We start from the raw sequence: 13,592 nt of genomic DNA on the forward strand, positions 1-13,592 counted from the left end.
AGCTCAGCTAAACAGAAGAGAAAATGACTTGTGATTCCGAACCAGCCCTGAGGTTGGTGGGGATGGAGTAGAGAGAAAATGGGGTGCTGATGATATTAGAGAGACTGGCTTTTCAGGAGAAGGCATTCATTTTACAGGTTTCCGGAGGATTTATATGATTAATATTGGCAGCCCTGCACATTTTGTGCAGGGAGTGCTGTAAACAGCACCTGACTAGATGCCAACAGATGTGAAAGGTATAGGCCTTTGGATTTAAAATGCTGTCTACATTTACATGAGGGAGAATCAAAAGAGTCCTTCTTGGTGGACATTGAGGGCCAGCGGCTACAGTTTTACAAATTACCAGCCATTATCTTTTCCTTCAGAGCGTGCCTTACGTTACCCTTTAGAATTTTTCTTCCTTTCTGAAGCAATGTGCCCTATAGCCAGAACAACCATCTGTCCTAGGATTTTGAGAACTGTTGTGATTTAAAATCATCTATCCTGTCGTATACCCCCTACATGTTAGACGGTGTGACCAGTTTGGGGTCCAGAAAGCGTGGTCACCATAGATTCAGCCATTCCAGATGAAGAATTGCATTCCATCAACTCTGAGATGATTCGATCATCCAGTGATTTGCCTTAGCACCCGGTCCAGCTTGGATCCCACGCACTGTTGTTCCCAAGGAACAGAAATGAGGAGAAAAAGAGGGCATTGCTCTCTTACAATATTATAGGAATACTATTCCATACAATTTTTAAAGTGCAGACAAAAGTTGTTTTTTTAAGTCACACAATGCAAATTGTAGAAAAGTTTAAAAGAAAAACCAAGCAAACAAAAGGAAGACATCCTAATTCTACCAACCAGACATAATTACCATCGAATATTTTAATGTATGTATATATAAACATATTTTTGATGTCTCTCTTTTCTTAATAAAACATGTGGTCCTAATGACCATGTACAGGTTTGTCGCCATACTTCTCTTTTTTAACAACATAACACGAACACCATTCTATATCGTGAAATGTGTATTTGTGTCCTCCTTTTCATCTCTGCCTGGTACTCTGTAGTAAAAATGTGCAATAAATGACCTAAAGCCCTTTGGATGTTGTTATTTTGATGTTTTATTATTATATGCAATGCTGAGAAAAGGCATGATTTTCTTCGCCGAAAGTATTTGGGTGGTGATATGGGACTTGGTCCAGTAAGTCTGCAGATCTTCTTGGAAGCTGCCAGGAATGATAGCTTGCTGTAATGTCTGATAGTCTGGTCATTTTATGACCAAACACATCAGTGACACACTAATGAATTCCACTTTAATCTTTATTATCATTTGCCATTGGCTTCCCGTGTGTTTCTCAAGGATTCTCTGGTGTCCAGACCAATTCTGTTGATCGTCCCGTTGCCATTATTTTTTGGCTGATGGGGCAAGCGTTGCTCTGAGGTCAGCTTATGGTTGCGTCTGTCTGGATCCCATTTTCGGGTGATGCATTACACACCATGTCTGCTCCCTGGCTCCAACCAACAAGACTTTAAAGAGACTGAAACAAAAAAAGGCTCAGAAAGTTTCTTGGATATCAAACAGCTCTTATAAAAATAACATTTTTATGACTTAAAATGTAAATGAATCAGAAACATATGGATTAAATTTCCTTTGAAATACCCAAGGGCTTAAGCACTGAAGGGAAGAGCGCTTGCAAAATGACTTAAATCCAGTTGTGCTAAAAATAAAACACTTGAAAAATTGTTGGGGAGGTTTTGCTGATCCCTCAGGTGCTCACGGGCTCTCCATTCTCTGTTTGAAAAGTCCTTAGATTTTAAATTTTGGGTCACTCAAGAAAACGCACTTAGGACTGGTTCAAAGGATATCTGGCTCTCTAGTTAAAGAATTGATATCAGAAGGTCAATTTTGATCAAATGTACTTGAAACACACCTGCCTTCTTCAGTATCTCTCAGTGTTCCCCTCCAGCTGTTATTTTGCCCATCTGGTGTGAAGGGTGCTCCAACAGGACAGACTGTCCTGGGAAAAGATCGATAGGATCTATCAAGTCCAAATTCACACTCTGCTCTTACATTCCCTTTTGTGTCCACTGCACCAGTATTTCCCCACTCCTCTCTCAGGGGTCAGTTAGCATAGAAGCAGAGCCTAAGATGGGGATTCTTGTGTAAGTGATTTATTGAGGAAATGCTCCCAGGAGAAATCTGTAAGGAAGTGAGGGAAACAGATAAAGCAGGGGCAGGAGCTAAGCAAAGATGTGTTTTCAGCTGACGTCCAGCCTCAGCCGGATTCTTCAGGGAGCTCTGAAGCCTGAATGACTCCTCTGAGTTGTCCCACCTTGAGGTCCCATATTGGTCAGTCATTACTGTCAGCTGCCCTGGGAGGGAGGATGTAACACCCCTGGAGTTGGGGGCGGGGCAGCTTCAGCCTTTCTGCTGCAGACAATCCTTGAGGGCGTTTCTCCAGACAAGAGGAAAACTGTGAGTCTTAAAGGGTCACACCCACAGCAGTTGGAGAATAGATGCAATTGCACATAAAGGGGATCTGGGCAGGGATTAACGATGTCCACCACATCCCTCTATATCATGAAATGTGTATTTCCCAAAGCTTCGAAGACATCTTTAAATTCACTCTCTCTTGATTTCCCTGGTGGCACAGTGGTTAAGAATCCGCCTGCCAGTGCAGGGGACACGGGTTCGAGCCCTGGTCCGGGAAGATCCCCTATGACGCGGAGCACCTAAGCCCGTGCGCCACAACTACTGAGCCTGTGCTCTAGAGCCCGCGAGCCACAACTACTGAAGCCCGCGTGCCGCAACTGCTGAGCCCACGGGCTGCAACTACTGAAGTCCGTGCACCTAGAGCCCGTGCTCCGCAGCAACAGAAGCCACCGCAATGAGAAGCCCGCGCACCGCAGCGAAGAGCAGCCCCCGCTCGCCACAGCTAGAGAACGCCCGAGTGCAGCATGGGAGACCCAACACAACCAAAAATAAATAAAATTTAAAAAAAAATTAAGTTCACTCTCTCCTACTTTCCCCATATTCAGTCAAATTCTTTTCTTTTTTGCAGTTTTTCTTGACCTTATCTTCTTATGCATATTTCCCACTGCCGTCATGCTATAATCTAGGCTTCCTCATCCTCATAGCTAGATTACCCTCCTCATTTCTCAGCTGAATACCCACTGTAGAATATCCCCTAATCCAGATTTTCCCACACGTGGCTAGATGATTATTCTCCTCCAAGCACCAGTTTCAAATGCTTAAGAATCAGTTGTAGTTCTTAAATATCTATGGGAACATTTCTCAAATTTTTTATGGTGAAGAATATGTTAAAATCATGGTGTACTCTTTGGAACCCCATTAAATGCTAACGTAGTAACCTTAAAAGAATGAAAAATTTTGCTGTATCTGATTTTATACTAAAGTAGGTTATAATATGGAAAGGCAGAGCTTAAGAAAAATCATTGGAAAAATAGAATCTATGAATTAATTAAGCTAAAATTTTACCTATACAGTATGTAATAATATGTAAAACCCTTAGACCCGTGCCAGAAAAGAGTAAGTGCTCAGTAAATATTGGCCTGTATTATCACTGTCGTTGCAATAGCCTCATAGCTTGTCTCTCTGGGTACACTTTTGTCTTCCTCCAGTAGTTGTTTTACACAGAACCAAGAGTGTTTAACGTCATGTTTAAACCCAAATCAGATTATTATATTAACATCTTGCTTCTTTCTCTTCCTAATGTATTTACAACGAAACCCAACCTTTACCTTCGTCTGTAAACACAGCACAACCTTGCCCTGCCCGTGTCTCCAGCCTCTGCTCTGTCCACTGCACAACACATGCTTCCAACACATGGGCTTCCTTAAGTCCCTGTTATGCTAACCTCATTCCTGCCTCAGGGTCTTTGCATCTGCTGTTTTCCTCTACTTGGAAAGGTCTCCTCCTCCTTGGAAAGGTCTCCCCTCCCTCCATCTGTATGATGGGACCCATGTTTAGGTCTCAGTTTAAATGTTTCTTTCTCAGAAAGTTGTTTCCTGACTGCCTCATTCATTCAACAAGTATAACAAGTATTTATAGAACACTTACTCTGTGCCAGGCACGATTCTAGTCCCAGGAGAAAAAATGAAAACAACCATTTTAATAGAGGGCAACAGTCCCTGACCTCATAGAACTTACATATAAGCAGAGAGAGAAACAAAATAAGTACGCAGATTACGTGTGTGAGTGCGTGTATGTGTGAGAAAATAAAGGTGGGAAGGAAATAGGAAGTGCTGGAATAGAATGATTGCTGTTTTTACTAGAGAGGTCAGAAAAGCCCTCTTTAAAAAAGGGATCTTAGTTTGAGCAAAGACCTGAAGTAGATCCAGCAGTCCCACTATTTATTCTGCATTTCAGTCTTTTGTGTTATTTCCCTCCTCAAGTCTACTTATTAAAATGGATAATTTCCCCCCTTTTTCCTTGATCTGTTTTCCCCACTAGATTGTAAATTTAATTAGGACAGTATCAATCTATCTTGTTCACTATTATATTCCCAGCCTGTAACACTGTACCTGATACATAAAAAGTATTCAATATCTATTTATTCAGTGAACATGTGAAGTTATTATTGAACCAAGTATTAGAAATCAGAGTTACTCTTGAATGTCACCTATCTTACTGAAATGAAAATGCCACGTGTGAAAGACTGTATGAGGCCAAAGCTAAGAAGGGCAAAGTGAATTGTAATGAATTGAACCATAACGCAGTCTCATACTTTTAAGATAGTGATGAAGCATAAATGAACAAGAAACACCTTCATTACTATCTTAGCAGTGCTTTACATTCCATCATGTTGCAACAGAAAGCAAAACAGAGCCATATTCCACATCTGAACCTCTGACCTCCGTATCTCCTCCCCTACCCCACCCTCCTTCCAAACATAAAAGAAAGAAAAGGAGCACCCACCAAACCTTCCAGGTCTCTCTCACTTCCCCCAGTGAATGCTGAAGATACTGAGAAGATAAAGACTGAATATGCACAATGATTCATTAAGAGCATTTTGGGTGGTTGGATGGGAATGAAACCAATCGGATTGCTCGGACATTGTTGCATCATTAGTCAACAGCCTGAGTTACAAAATTACCCCTAGACCTGGCAAGAAGCATCCCTGCACTGGGCCCTGTGCCCCTGAGAGCCCCACTCTGCTTTCTAGTTGAACTCCTCCTGACAGGGCAGAGTCTCGGGGCTAAAAAGACTTGTTCATGCAGAGAACATCTCTGGGCACTGGAACCTCACCTCAATTCATTGCCCAAACACTTCCTGGGCCCGTGCAGGCTCTTTACCACATTCTAATTCCAAAGAGCAGATGGCAAAGTTGACATGCCTATCCCTACACCCAAAGAACTATGACTAAAGGCTGACTACTTCTGGGATGAGTACAAAGCTGGATGGCTCGCATGTCCACATGCACGTTCATAAGTTCCCTTGCAGCACAGGGTGGAACCAGCATGAGAAGAGGAGGGAGAGATGCAGGCTGCAGTCCAGAGCCTGGGCAGAAGGAGACTGGCCCTCTCAATGCTGCCATAGTCTGGCTTAGAATTCTAAGGAATCTGGGAACATTCTACATCTGATTCTGATCTTCTAACCTTGAAGATCAGAAAGTGTGATGAAAGTGTGATGTCAGTAGAGGTGGGAGATAGGGAATTCCTTGTGGGTCAGGGCTGCTTGGCTTGGATTGAGTGCCTAGAAGCTCATGGTGTATAAGTGTCTCCATCTATACTCTTGTCCTGCATCCTGCAAATGTCAGGGCCAGGCTGTTTAGTTCCCAGCCTCAGGCAAAAAGGTCTAATAGCTTTTTAAACATTTTCTCCGTATTTGTCATGGACTAAGAGAAGAAACTCCATGTGGTCTGGTAGCAACTCCCTCTAATGGTGCTACGGACTGCATATTTGTTGAATTCCTGTTTCCCAGTGGGGTGGTATTTAGAGGTGGGATCTTTGGAAGGCAGTTAGGTCATTAGGGTGGAGCTCTCCTGAATGGGATTGCTGCCCTTATAAGCAGCAATGTGAGGATGCAGCAAGAAGGTGCGAACCAGGAAGTGGACCCTCACTAGACACTGAATTGGCTTGCACCTTGATCTTGTACTTCCCAGCCTCCAGAACTGTGAGAGATAAATGTTTGTTGTTTAAGCCTCCCACTCTGTGGTGGTCTGTTACAGGAGCCTAAACTGACCAAGACAAATGGAGATACATCTTAGGAAAAAATAAAACCATGAAGCACATTCAAAATTTGGAAACCTAAGAGGTACCCTGTCTTTGCACATACGGACCTGTAGCTGGAGAGTACCAGCCATCAGAAGGCTCCTGAGAGTGTCATACCCAGTGCTGGGAGGGGTGTGGGATGTGGCCCATGGAGGTATTATTTCTTCTAAACACCTGCAACCTCGCTGAGGTTTGTGTTACAACCCTTTTCCTAGACTCCATTGCTCTGCCCAGGTGGAGTGACTTGGGAATTAGAAAATATCCAACTAATATGCTAGTGTTATTCTAAGGAAGACAAATTAGGAAGTTCTAGGCCTAGAAGTCAAGGGAAGTACACTGTCTTGTAAATTATTCTAATGGATGTATTCAGAGAGTAGTTAGGGATTCATTTAGATTACTGAGGAAAAATGATATAGCAAATTGGATTCCAGGTGGAGTAGGAAGGGTCACAGTTTGGTCAGGGCTCTGCTAGACCCTTAAGGTATGTGAAATATTGTCTTATTTCATGTTTCTTTGATAACTAAGGATATTCAGTATCTCATAATGTTTATTTATAGACCATGTACATTTCCCTTTTGTAAACTGTCCATATTCTTGCCTGTTGCTATATTGGGGTGTTTAGAGTGTTTCTTATTTATTTGAATGCATGTTTTATAATTTTTGCTTATCTCTTAATTTTATATATTTTTTAATATAGAAAGGTTTTACATTTTATCAATTTATAATGTAAATTATAAGGGATTGTGACTTACCTTGTACAAAGTCTGCACATTAATTAGGACAAAAGTATTCCTTAGGCAAAATTTGGTCTTTTATTTAGGCTTGTGCTATGTAGCTACATTTCTTTCTTTCTTTTTTTTTTGAAATAAACATTTTTATTTTGAGATAATTATAGATGCGCATTCAGTTGTAACAAATAATAGAGATTTTGTGTACCATTTACCCAGTTTTTGCCACTGGTAACATCTAGTAAAACTATAATCAGTATCACAGACAATATATCAACATTGATACACTCAGGATACAGAACGTTTTCATCACCACAAAGATCCCTCGGGTTGCCCTTTCATAGCCACAATCCGTCATACCTGCTCCCTAATCCACGACAGCCACTAAGCTGTTATTCATTTCTACCATTCTGCCACTTCAAGAATGTTATATCAATGGAACTACATAGTATGTACCTTTTGGGATTGACTTTTTTCATGCAGCATAATTTTCTAAAGATTTGTTAAAATTCTTCTGTGTGTTAATAGTTTTTTCTTTTTCAATTTTCTGGGTAGACAGTCATGCGTTTTCCTTTCTTACCTGTATGTCATTATTGCCCTTTCTTGCCTTATTGCACTGGATAGAAATTTTAGCGCTATGCTGAATAAAAGTGGTGAGAGCTGATACTCGCCTTTTCCCTGAGCTCAGGAGGAAAGACTTCATTCCTTCACCCTTAAGGATAATGTTAGCTGTAAGTTTTTTGTAGGTGTTCTTTATCAAGTTGAGGAAGCTTGCCTCTATTTCTGTTTTTCTGAGCATTTTTCTCATGAGCGAGTGTTGAATTTAGTCAAATCGTTTTTCTACATTGATTAAGGTGATCATGGGATATTTCTTCTTTAGCTGTTAATATTGCAGATTACCTTGATTCATTTTTGAATATTGAACCAGTCTTGGGTCCTCGGATAAGTCTCACTTGGATATGGTATATAATTCTTATATATTGCTGAATTCTATATGTTAATGTGTCATTAAAGATTTTTGTGTCTATATTCATGAGAGATATTGGTCTCTAGTTTTCTTTTTTTATGCTTGTTATTTATCCCAATTATTTAAGTACTTTTTATTTATCTTTTTTCTTTATTTTTTTAATATTTAGAGGTTGACTTTTTATCAATTTATAGTATAAATTTTGGTATCAGGGTAATAAAATGAATTGAAAAGTGTTTTTTTCCCCCTATTTTCTCATATTTAGTAGAATTCTCAGGAAAACTCTTTGTGTTTGGAGATTTTCTTTTCAAGAATTTTTAAATAATGAATTCAATTTTTAAAATTACTTATAAGGCTATTTATTCAAATTATTTAATTCATATTGGGTGAGATACAGTAATTTGTGGGGGTTTTATTGTCTAAATTGTCAGATTCATGTGTGTAGAGTTATTCTCTTATTATCCTTTTGGTGTCTGCATTATTAATAGTGATATTTCGTTTCTGGTATTGGTAAGTTGTGTCTTTCTTTTTTTCTTTGAACATCTTGTTTGAGGTTTGTCAATTTATTGATTTTTTTCAAAGAACCAATTCTTTGTTTCATTCACTGTTATTTTTCTGTTTTCAATTTCATTGATTTCTGCTCTTATCTTTACTTATTTTCTTGCTTTGGTTTTAGTTCCCCTTCTTTTTGGTTCTCGAGGCAGGCGTTTAGATTATTAACATGAGACCTTCCTCTTTTCTAGTGTATGCACTTAGTGCTATAAATTTCCCTGTTGCTTCTGCTTTACATGTCTCCTTCAAATTTTGATATGTTTTGTTTTCACTTTCACTCAGTTTAATGTGCTTTTGATGTTTCTTTTGAGACTTCTTCTTTGACACACGGGTTATATAAATACCTATAGTTCAGTTTCCAAGTGTTTAGAAATATTCCTATAAGCCTTCTCTACTGATTTCTAGTTTGGTTCTTTAGTGGTTGGAGAATATGTTCTGAAGCATTTCAGTTCTTTTAAATTTGTTGAGGTTTGTTTTTATAGCCAAGGGTCTATTTTGTTATATGTTCTGTGAGTACTTGAAAAGAACATGTATTCTGCTGTTGTTGGGTGGAATGTTCTATAAATAGCAATCAGATCCTACAATCTCATGTTGTTGTTGAGGTCTTCCATATTCTTACTGGTTTTTCTGTCCAGTTGTTCTGTCACTTGCTGAGTGAGGGGTGATGAAGTCTCCACCTAGAGTGAGTGGATTTTGGATTTGTCTGTGTCTCCTTCCAGATCTATCAGTTGCGCTTCACATATTTTCCAGCTCTTCTGTTTGCTGCACACTCATTTACAATTGCTGTCTGACAACATGAATGTTAGATTTTTTGTTATAGCTCCACAAGTATGAGAACTATACTTCTCATACTTAAGAAGCAAGCTCGTTTTTTCCAGTCTATTTGCCATCTGTTGTTCAGACTGGATAATTTCTGTTGCTCTGTTGTCCTGTACTCTGACTCTTCCCTCTGTCTCTTATGTTCTGCTGCCGAGCCCATCCACTGAGCTTTGCATTTCAGTTACTGCATTTGTGTCAAGCATGCTTGTAATTGCTTGTTGAAGGATTTTTACCATTTACCATTTTTACTTTAAAATCTTTGTCAGATAATTGTGCCATTTCTGTCATCTCGGTGTTGGAGTCTATTGACTGTCTATTTTCATTCAGCTTGAGATCTTCCCCATTCATAGCATGACAAGTAACTTTTGACTGAATCTTGGACATTCGGATCATGAGACTGGTTTTTATCTTGTGTTTTAGCTGCTTTGTCTAACGCTGCTGTGGCAGCAGAAGGTGCTACTACCAGGTGGAGGTAAAAGGTCTCCATTCAGCTTTGCTTGCACCTGAGTGGGCGGAGTTGGGCTCGGGGAGTTCTTGTCACTGCTGGGCAGGCTTTGGGTCCTCCTCTTCACATCGCCTCGGCTGACGCCATGGTGGGGGTGGTTTCATTGCTGAAGGGTGGTAGTAAACATCCTGACTTTCCAATTAAGCTATAACAAAGGAGGCAAGGATATACAATGGGGAAAAGACAGCCTCTTCCAAAAGTGATGCTGGGTAAACTGGACAGCTACTTGTAAAAGAATGCAATCAGAGCACTCCCTAACACCATACACAAAAATAAACTCAAAATGGATTAAAGACCCAAATGTAAGATCTGACACCATAAAACTCCTAGAAGAAAGCATAGGCAGTACACTCTTTGACATTGGTCTTAGCGCTGTCTTTTGGGAATGTGTCTTCTCAGGCAAGGGAAACAGAAGCAAAGATAAACAAAATGGGACCTAATCAAACTTAAAAGCTTTTGCATAGCAAAGGAAACCATCAATAAAAAAAAAAATGTAACCTACTGAATGGGAGAAGATAGAAGATATTTGCAAACTATATATGTAATAAGGGGTTAATATCCGAAATATACAAAGAACTCATACAACTCAACATCAGAAAAACAAACAACCTGATTAAAAAATTGGTGGAGGACCTGAACAGGCCTTTTTTTGAGGAAGACGTACAGATGGCACATGAAGAGATGCTCAACATCACTAACCAGCAGGGAAATGCAAATCAAAATCACAATGAGATATTACCTCACACTTATCATAACGGCTACTGTCAAAAAGACAACAAATAACAAGTCTTGGCGAGGATGTGGAGAAAAGTGAACCCTCCTGCACTGTTGGTGGGGATGTAAATTGATACAGCCACTATGGAGAACAGTATGGAGGTTCCTCAAAAAATTAAAAATAGAACTGCCATATGATCCAGCAATCCCACTCCTGGGTATATATCCAAAGAAAAAAAAACCCCAGTAATTTGAAAAGATATATGCACCCCAGTGTTCATGGCAGCATTATTTACAATAGCCAGTATATGGAAGCAAGCTAAGTGTCCATCAACAGATGAATGGATAATGAAGATGTGGTACATATATATACACAGTAGACTATTACTCAGCCATAAAAAGAATAAGATTAAATAATAAAAAATAAAAATAAGACCATTTGCAACAACATGGATGGACCTGGAGGGTATTATGCTTAGTGAAATAAGTCAGACAGAGAAGGACAAATGTGTATGTTTTCACTTATACGTGGAACCTGAAAAATAAAACAAATGACCAAATATAACAAAACAGACTCACAAACACAGAAAGCAAATTAGTGGTTACCAGTGGGGAGAGGGCTATGGGGAGGGGCAAGATAGGGGATTAATAGGTATAAAATAAATAAGATGCAAAGATGTAATGTACAGTGCAGGGAATAGAGCTCATATTTTATAGTAACTTTATGAGGTGTATTATCTATAAAAATATCAAATCACTGTGTTGTACATCTGAAACTAATATCACATTGTAAGTAAATGATAACTGCAATTAAAATAAAAGTCCTGACTCTCCACTAGGCTTCTTCTGACACCACCAGTTAAGGAGAAGAAGAGATGACTCACTGATGCTGGGCAGGTGTTGAAGTCCAGGCTCCTCTTGTGGTCTTCCCTCGCCCTGCTGGTAAGGCCCCTTTACCTCTCTTTGGGAAACAAAAGGCACAGCTCCCTTTTCAGATACTACTTCTGCAGGGGTGTTGGAAAACCTTGTTGCAAACTCTTGGGATGGAAGTCTAGACTTTGCTCTCAATCTTTAATGACATGGGTAGGGCCACTTTACTGTTGTTTTTGTGTTTGGCTGGAGTAGATGATCTCAACATTCTCTCTTTCTAGGCTGTCTCTATCTTCTTCCTTTACCTACAGATAACAGGCTTTTGTTGGGGATGGATTTTTTTGTCTGTGTACTTGGCAGTCCCAGACTGCTGGCTTCTTTAGCTCCATAGTGGGTTTAAGAGGCAACAAACAAACAAACAAACAAACTCAAAAAGCCCATTAATGTAACTCACCACGCTATCATTTCTCAGGTTCTGAGATCCCTACCCTGTCGGCCTTCTTTCTACCTTTCAGAGTCTCCCTCTGTTTGCTTTGTACATAATGTCTAGGAGTTTTAGTTGTAATTAGAGGGAGGAACAGGAAGAAGTACATCTACTTCCTGTTCTCTGAAGTGGAATTCCTTAAATCTTCTTTTATTTCTTTTGGTTGGTTTGTTGGTGTTTTATTTTTATTTTATAGGTGCCACATGGTTCTTGTTAAGTTTATAAATTGTATATGTATATTGTTACTATTTCTAAGTTGAGTCTCTGTGGGATCTAGAACACTTGAGTCCTCCACCAGTTCACAGTTTCTCTGAAACTACAAGGAGAGTCCCAAGAAACACATGTATGTATGAAAAACATTCCAGATAGAATCACATTTTATTACTAACTGGGGCTTTGACTCCACAACCCCATATAAATTGGTGTTCTGGTGATTTGGGCTTGTATGTTTGTGAACCTTTAAAATAGTGGAAGCTTAGTTGTGGCTAAGCACAGGGTAAGAACACAGAACCTGCCATCTCCACTTTCTAGCTTGGAGACCAGGAGAAAGTTCCTGAATGTTTCGCGCCTCTGTTTATTTACCTATAAAATGGAGAGAAATGAGTACTACCTGAAGAGAAACCTGCTGTCATTCTAAAAAATTTCCCCCCTATAAATAAGGTGTCCATTTTCTCTGGTTGTTGTCCAGATTTTTTTTTTTTTTGTCTTTAGTTTTCAGAAGTTTGTTTATGATGTGCCTTGGTATGGATTTTTTGGTTTATCCTGTTGGAGTTCTCCCAACTTTTAAAAATAATTGAACTATAGTTGATTTACAATGTACACCTGTTAGTTTCAGGTGTACAGCAAAGTGATTTAGTTTCATATATATATATTTATATATATATATAATATATATATAAGATGTCAAATATCGTTCCCTGTACTATACAGTAAATCCTTAAATCCTTGTTGTTTATCTATTTTATATATAGTAGTTTGTATCTGTTAATCCTAATTTATCCCTCACCCCCTTCCCCCTTGGTAACCATAAACTTGTTTTCTATGTCTGTGGGTCTGTTTCTTTTTTGTAAATAAGTCCATTTGTATCATTTTTTAGATGCCACTGTAACGGATATCATATGATATTTGTCTTTCTCTGACTTACTTCACTTAGTATGAGAATCTCTAGATCCATCCATGTTGCTTCAAATGACAATATTCCATTCCTTTTTATGGCTGAGTTCTCCCAGCTTCTTGACCCTGTAGACTTAAGTCTACAGTAGGATTAAGTGTGTTAATATGTATATAGCATTTATAACAGTATCTGTTTCATAAGCACCATATAAATGTTAGCCATTAATACAGTTAGTCCCTCCCTTCCTCAAGGTAGCACAGAAAACAGAAGGCAGTGCAACATGGTCAAAATCTGTTCCTCCATTGAAAGCAGCATCTTCTAACCTTTTGATCCTGAAGACTGCTTATTGCCCATTTCGCTTTCAAGTTTGTGCTTTCCCCTTTACTATGTGAGCAGTTCCCTAACACCGCTGGCACTGAGATACTTTTACATTATGTTTCATTATGTAATAAACGAATAAAGATCATAATTTCTTTGTAGTTTTTCTGTATCCTGTCACCTTACTGCTCTTTCTTATTAATTCTAGGAGCTTATTAGTTGATTATTTTGAATTTCCAGGTGGCTAATGATTTTATATGTAAACAATAATCCCAGTAATTATATTTTTACTTCAGTTATG

At 39.1% G+C, this 13,592-nt stretch overlaps 1 pseudogene; it reads right to left on the bottom strand.

Annotated features, from left to right (window-relative positions):
* LOC114897675 overlaps positions 1-9,670 on the bottom strand; it is a 35,181-nt pseudogene extending 25,511 nt beyond the window's left edge.
* Between the last annotated feature and the right edge of the window lie 3,922 nt (positions 9,671-13,592).

This window comes from Monodon monoceros, unplaced genomic scaffold (assembly GCF_005190385.1).
Source record: "Monodon monoceros isolate NGI ecotype Baffin Bay Population unplaced genomic scaffold, NGI_Narwhal_1 Super_Scaffold_17, whole genome shotgun sequence".
NCBI lineage: Eukaryota > Metazoa > Chordata > Mammalia > Artiodactyla > Monodontidae > Monodon > Monodon monoceros.